Genomic DNA, 7,272 nt, shown 5'->3' with positions numbered 1-7,272 from the left:
TAGAAGCCCGGGGAAAGGGGCTGTTTTAATTTTTTTTAATTTAGTAAACACTGACATGGCACTAATGACTGCCACACACTATTCTAAGCCCCTTACAAATGATAATTCATTTAATAGAATAATTTCCTTTCCCTACAAATAATGATGTTGACAAATTTCTGGCTGAGCTATTACAGGATATTAATGTGGACCCTCAGACAATGTTTCCATCCTCCATGTTTTCTCCCTGCTGGTTTGATTGAGAAAACCATAGCGACCAAAAGTACAAGATTTATACAAATTGTGTAGCAGGGGATTGGGATGTAGGCAGGGGAGCCCCCTTGGGGAGGAATTTACCTTTTCAAAGTAGGGGGAACAGGTGCTCTGGAGCTGGCATGTAGCTGTGAGAGGGTGGGGATGGCATTCCTGAAAGGAAAGGTTATCCAGATTAACAGCACTCTGCTGAAAATGCTGTCATCCTGGCTCTGTCATTAAAACAGGTGGCTGTCATTATGGCCTCTGGCTTATCATGGGAAGATAATATAGGCTGGGAGAGATTTATATGGGCCCCAGAAAGATGAAATTGCACATAAAGAAGGAAACAAGGCATAAAGAGGACCAATTTGGGGAATTTCTCTCCCCACAGGAATGCACGTGATACTCATTAAGGGTGTAGAAATTGTGTCACTCTATCCAGAGGGTTAAATTACCTACAGAGCTTTCATTTATTCAGATTTTATTCAAGTAGCCTTTGGGGAGGACTTCTTTTTTTGTCTTTGGATGTTTTCCTTCAGTTTAAGTGAGTGGTAAGCATAAAAATGTACTGTGTATGATAAAACGTACCCCTTTCCTTTCCCTGCAAATAATCTTGGCTTCTCGGTAGACTGTTGGAAATCAAAAGGTAGAGGCATATATGTCCTTTTTTTCTTTTCCTAAAGAGATAAAGTTTTAATTTTTTTTAATTTAGTAAACACTGACATGGCACTAATGACTGCCACACACTATTCTAAGCCCCTTACAAATGATAATTCATTTAATAGGATAATACTTTTAGGGTAAGTTCTTTTATTGACTCCATTTAGAGATGAGGTATAGAGAAGTATGAAACCTCTATACTTGCCTAAGCTCATACCACTGGGACCTTGCATGCCTGGGGTCGCAACCCATGCAGATTTGCTCCAGAGCCTATGCTCTTGGCTGCCACAATCCTCTGACTATATTATGTCCATTTCCATTTTAACAAGCATTGAAATTATCCATTTGTCCCATCTTTGAGTCTCTCTTCTGGCAAGAACACATTTCAAAATCTCTGCCTTTAAGGAGTTGTTCCATTAAGGGCGATAAGGTGGAAGAATGGCAGTTGTGCTGGAGCAGACGGGGGTGTTTTCCGTTGCATGGGGCACCTTTAGACTGTGCAGCATATGTCACAGGCAGGCCTGGAAGGCTTTGCTGTCCTTGCTGTGTGTAAGATCAGAGAAGGCAAGGAAACCTTTCAATCTGTTAGAAGTGCACAGGCTCGCTTTCAAACACGAAAGCTCCGCACACACTTATTCGAGCCAGTCCCTTATCTGCTGCACAGAATCCTACCTTTCGATGCACAGTTGGAAGGATTTTTCTCTGGCGATCCTGAGTGCATTTTTTCCTGGAGATTTAGAGCTGACTGAGCACAGATGGGAGGCAGGATTATTTACCATTTTGCTCCCCGTCCCTGTTCAACATTTGACACAAGACATGAACAGCTCTTTTGCCTTACAAGGCGTAGCTGGATTGCCAAGTAATTACCTTGATTTATGAGGGCAGGAATAGAAGGTAGCATGAAACATCATTTGTAACTGGGGATGGTCAGATTACCATTCCCTGAATTTGTCAATTATTTCATGTTGTGTTGAATCCCTAACAAGCATACAAGAGAGGGAAGCAGTGTCCTAGTACCTCTGTGTCCTCAGTGCCTAGAACAACACCTGGCTTTCAAGTTTATAGAATACAGAAATGTATGAGGAAGTGAGCACCTACTGTGCAATCCCTGCTAGACACGTGAATACCTGTAACTTTCTGCTTTCAAGGTCATGAGCAGCATAAGAAGACAAAAACACAAATCTTCACCACAAAAGAAAAATATGTCATTTGAGAAGAGAGAAAATGCCTCTAGTTTGGGGCCATAAGAAAGTCTTCATGAAGAGAGTATTGGAGCTAGCCAGCAGAGGAGAGGTGGGACTCTGTAGGAACTTGAGGGCAAGAATGTCCAAGTATGGTAGAAAAATCACAAAGAATTGCCCTTGGGGTGTTAGATGTGTACAGGTCATGCAAGGGAGTGAGAAAGCTGGATGTAGGTTTGGATACATTGTATGGGTGCCCACTTTGCTTAATTCAGAAATTTAAACATTCCAGAGGGGCTGGGCCTCTCTATGTTGCCATAAACCTGGGCTCATCAGCTCCTGCAGCTAGAAAGCAGGCATGTTCACGTGGATGGAGAGACAGCTAGAAACCACTTCTGTAACACAGCCTGGCTTGTACCTCCTTCACCCATGGTCCTATAATTCTGTATTCCTGGTCCTATATTCAGTGTCTCAATACAAACCTTGGTTTCACTACTGTGGGTAAGAGAGATGGGACACCCAGTGCCATGGTGGAGGCCATCATGCCACAGAGGAGGGTGGCAGAAAGTTCTCACGCAGGGGTGCAGTCAGTTTGGTTTTGTCTTTTAAAAACCTCAGCCAGAGGCCAGGCACAGTAGCTCATGCCTGTAATCTCAGCACTTTGGAAGACTGAGGCAGAGGGATCACTTGAGGCCAGGAGTTCAAGAGCAGCCTGTCCAACATGTTGAAACCCCATCTCTACTAAAGATATTTTTAAAATTAGCCAGGCATGATGTCAGGCACCTGTAGTCCCAGCTACTCAGGAGGCTGAGGCACGAGAACAGCTTGAAGCTGGAAGGCAGAGGTTGCAGTAAGTGGAGATCACATCACTGCACTCCAGCCTGGGTGATAGAGTGAGAGACTATCTCAAAAATAAACAGACAAACAAACAAAAAACCTCACCTACAAATTCAGACTCACTTCACAAGACTGGGATCAGTTTTGGCTGACAACCCTTATTTTGTCTACTGAGTCATTGACATTCTTTTCAAGTTGATGGGACTTTGCCTTTTTCTATGCTAAAAGGGCACAGTGTTCCCTTTCTGACCCTGGCTTGCTTGACAGTCTTCTCTGATTACCTTGGCAATGCCTGGGACCAGATGTCATCACGCCTCCCTCCCTTGCTTCCTGAGTTTACCCGCTGGCTACAGGAGGCGAGTTGAAGGTTTGCGGATTCCCTGGGTTTCCCTACCTTGACTTTGTCATCTTGAAGAGAAGCAGGAACTTTGCACTGGGAAAGGGCCAGGGCCTGAACTGTTATTCTGAGCATTCCTGAATCTGGGGGTTGCTACAGTCCCAGAGACCATTACTAAGAAGAACCCAGTGCAGTGTGTTTGTCTGTGGACAGGTGGTACAGGTGAGGGAATGGCCACTGTCACGTGCTTCTCTCTGTGGCCCCAGGAAGGGCTGGGTCTGAACAGATGGGGTTCCAAAGAGTTAGGATTTCAGATGGGGACCTGGATATGGACAAAGGAAATGTTTGATGATCTCATAAACAGGGATCCCTGCAGGAGGAAGCGATACAGTTCTTAATATTTTTTTCATTTTATTCTGTGTGTGTGAGGGGATATGTATGATTTCTTTAATAGTACCTTACCAAGAGACGGCCTCACTCAGGGACATATAGAAGAACTGCAGAATTGCAGGGATTTCATAAGGGTGATGTGAAGATGGACTTTTACCATGATTCTCCATTGCTGCTGCCCTCTTTTGGAAATTAGATATCATTTACTTATTTATCATTTTTGCACATCACATTGCAACTTTCCTGATTAAATTGCCTTGGGACATAAGTACAAAATATGAAAGTTCAATTAAAGTGTCTTAGACAGAACAGCAGCAGATATCAGCATGTATTAAATATGCCTCTACTGCAAATGCCTCTTGCGAAAAGTGTGTCATGTATGGCATCCAGAAATCTAGGCCTGTGCCAAGCCAAAGGAGAATTTCCATGGAAAACACCTTGGCAGCCAAAGTTGTGAACAGTCGGATTTCAGCACTGTGGTGTGTGTATGCTGTAGCGATTATTCTCTTATGATAGGGTTGTGGGAACTTGTGAAAATAGCTCCTGTCCCAATTTCGACCCCCTCATTTCATGATCTGTTATTTAGGTAGATACTTGGTACCTACAAAAACCAGTTACCAAAGTCATCAGAACAAATTCTTCAAACTACTGGGAACTCAACTTCAGCACCATCACCCTTTTAAGAGAGAGAGATGGGGTCTTGCTCTGTTGCCCAGGCTGGAGGGCAATGGTACGATCCTAGTTCTCAGCCTCGATCTTTTGGGCTCAAGCCATCCTGTCACCTTGGCTTTCTGAGTAGCTGGGACCACAGGCACGCACCACAACACCCAGCTATTTTTTTTGTAGAGTCAGACTTCTTGCCACATTGCCAGGCTGGTCTTAAACTCCTGGGCTCAAGTGATCCCCCTGCTTTGGCCTCCCAAAGCACTGAGATTAGAGTCATGAGTTGCTGCACCTGGCCCTTCTCCAAAACAAAAAAGATCTTTATAGTATCAAGTATTCAAGCCCTTCACTGTAAAAAGTTTCTGTTTGGTAAAGAGACACCAGCAAAGAGGAAGGGTGACTGGGTGGCTGAGAATGACCCCATGCCATTTTACTCCTCCAAGGACACAAGTTTTAAAGGTTTGGTTCAGTACCCCATTTTTCAAAGGCACGGGAGTTCGGCTCTTTTCAGAGTTGGTCTGGATCACAGAGCTATGCTGAGAAAAGTGCATAATGGGTGCAGAACTTCAGTGGGGAAGGATAACGAGTTTCTGGTGGTGTGGCTTTACCAATTCACCCTGTGTTCACTCTTTCCGCTTCACCTAGTATCTCCCCTCTAGAGCCAGCCCTTGAGTAAAGAGGAAAGAAAAAGCTTCATGCTTTTCCATTTAAACCAAACTCTACTAACCTAGAAAGACAGGAGAAAATAATAAAGAGATGCCTTGTGTTCTATCCACCTACTCAACCCAGCCCCAGCCTTGTTCCTCCCAGGGCCCAGAAGCCCAAATGTAATGAAGTCAGCATCAAGCTGGTACAAGAGGGGAAGAGGCATTCGGTGTGCAGAGACCTCTGGATCCCATCTCCAAAACACCAGGCACCTCCCAAACTGATTGCTCCTCAATCTTCTGCACACTGAGCTTCTGGGATTGGCCAACAGATCACAGGACACCTTTGACTCTATGATCCCAGAGAGAGAGGAGAGTGGAGTCGAGGTGGCACCCAGTGCGAGCACAGTGCTCAGTGGCTACCCAGGGTCATCAGCTGAGGCCCCAGAGCTTTTCAGCAGCATCCAAGGAGCGTATCTTCAGGTCTTTTCAAACGTCAGAAAATGGCAACCGGGAATTACTATGCCGGCAATGCCACTTTGGTTGTACAATCTAAGAAAAGAGCCACACCACCAGAAACTCGTTATCCTTCCCCACTGAAGTTCTGCACCCATTATGCACTTTTCTCAGCATAGCTCTGTGATCCAGACCAACTCTGAAAAGAGCCGAACTCCCGTGCCTTTGAAAAATGGGGTACTGAACCAAACCCCAAAGATGGGAGCTACAGTTGTGCATGGCTTCAGGGCTAGAGCCTCTTGAGGTGGAGGAGGAAATTATGAAAGGAGAAGAAAGGCAGGAGCAGGGAAGGAAGCGGAAAATGAAGGCTTCAAGCCATTGGACTCAGGAGAGGAAGTTAGCACAGAATAAATTCCTGGAGAATGGCTTTTTCTGGGAAGTCCCAGCGTCTCCACAGGGTGTTTCCTTCTCTATGCAAACAGATAGTTTAACATCTGTGAATGTCTACGTCTATCTACATATATTTATTTACAAAGAATTAATGAGTATGAGACAGGTCCAGAAAAAATAAAGAGAGATGGGGGTTTATAGTTATTTAAGTAGCTGCTTTAAGGTTATTTTCAATCAGGGATTTGTATAATGTAATTATGACCAATGGCCTTAGAGGAGAAAAGTGTAGTTGAAAAAGGAAATTAACCAAAGAGAGAACAGATAAATGATGCCTGTTTTTTTTTTTACCATTTGGCCCATATGTAATTAATTTTCCTCATTCCTCCCGTAATCAGGCATCTAGAATTATCTCTACATTTTTAAAGGGCTCAGGTTTGCTAGTAGTAAAAGCTGATGCCACAGAACAGATTGGTGAATTGGTTCAGATGTCTCCATAATGGAAACGCAGTCATAAAAATGCCATCACCTTCACATTGTGAGAAGATAAAATGCAATGCTCATCACGGATGAATGGTTGCTCTCGTTCTGTCCTCGAGCCACAATCAATTGTACATCATTAACTAGACACAAAATCTTTACTAATTAGCTTTTATGATTATATTGTTATTGCATTGAGGCTTTTAAAGCATTGGAAATCAAGGAGATAGGATGCCCACAAAAGAGAATTCTGTGGCAAGGGAGGAAAATAAAGCCATCACTCATGTCATCTTCAGAAACTTTCACTCTATACCATCTATAATTTTTACCTCAATTCACTGTTAAGATTTATATTTTTGGTAAATGAGTGACAACTGGTAAGGAGAGGGAGAGAAAAAGTGAGTGTGCTTTCACACCCAAAAGAAATTTAGCTGTTGAAGTTATCTAACAAGAATAATTGTTCATTTTCTCTTTGCTTGAAATCTTCAAGACTGCCTTTTTAAATCCTACCTACTGTTTCTTGTATATTATTCTTCTCTAAGTGTAAAAAATACAATTCATCCAGTTAAAAAGAAGTTAGAGCCATACCTTACACCAGGATGAATTTCAAATGGATCAAAGATTTATATGAAAAAATACAAAATATAAACTTATCAGAAGGAACCATGGGAGAATTATTTTATAATATCGGAGTGGGGAAGCCTTTTGAAACCATCAGACAAAACCCACAAGCCATAAGAGAAAAATAATTCAACTACATTTTGAAAAAATCTGCTTAGCAAACTAGCATATACAGAACAAAAACACCATAGCAAAGCCAAAAAATAAATGACAAGCTTAAATATATATATATATATATATATTTGTAATTCTTATAGTTCATTAGGACTGCTATTGAAAATATATCAAGAGTTGCTATAAATCAGAATGACAAAGATTAGACCAATAGAGAAATAGGCAAAGTGTATAAATAATCATTTTACAGGAAAAGGTATAGAAATTA

General features: G+C 42.5%; 1 long non-coding RNA gene across 1 annotated transcript; it reads right to left on the bottom strand.

Moving 5' to 3' along the window:
- Positions 1 to 336: 336 nt before the first annotated feature.
- On the bottom strand, positions 337 to 5,379 carry LOC119468019. The gene is made up of 4 exons (XR_005196649.1): positions 5,229 to 5,379; positions 1,762 to 1,872; positions 823 to 911; positions 337 to 405 (listed from the first exon to the last, which is right to left on the bottom strand). It is a non-coding gene; the product is annotated as an uncharacterized LOC119468019 (long non-coding RNA).
- Positions 5,380 to 7,272: the final 1,893 nt, after the last annotated feature.

Source organism: Cebus imitator, unplaced genomic scaffold, assembly GCF_001604975.1.
Source record: "Cebus imitator isolate Cc_AM_T3 unplaced genomic scaffold, Cebus_imitator-1.0 Scaffold368, whole genome shotgun sequence".
NCBI lineage: Eukaryota > Metazoa > Chordata > Mammalia > Primates > Cebidae > Cebus > Cebus imitator.
Note: the sequence above shows the minus strand (reverse complement) of the source record. Positions and strands in the feature narration are given on the sequence as shown.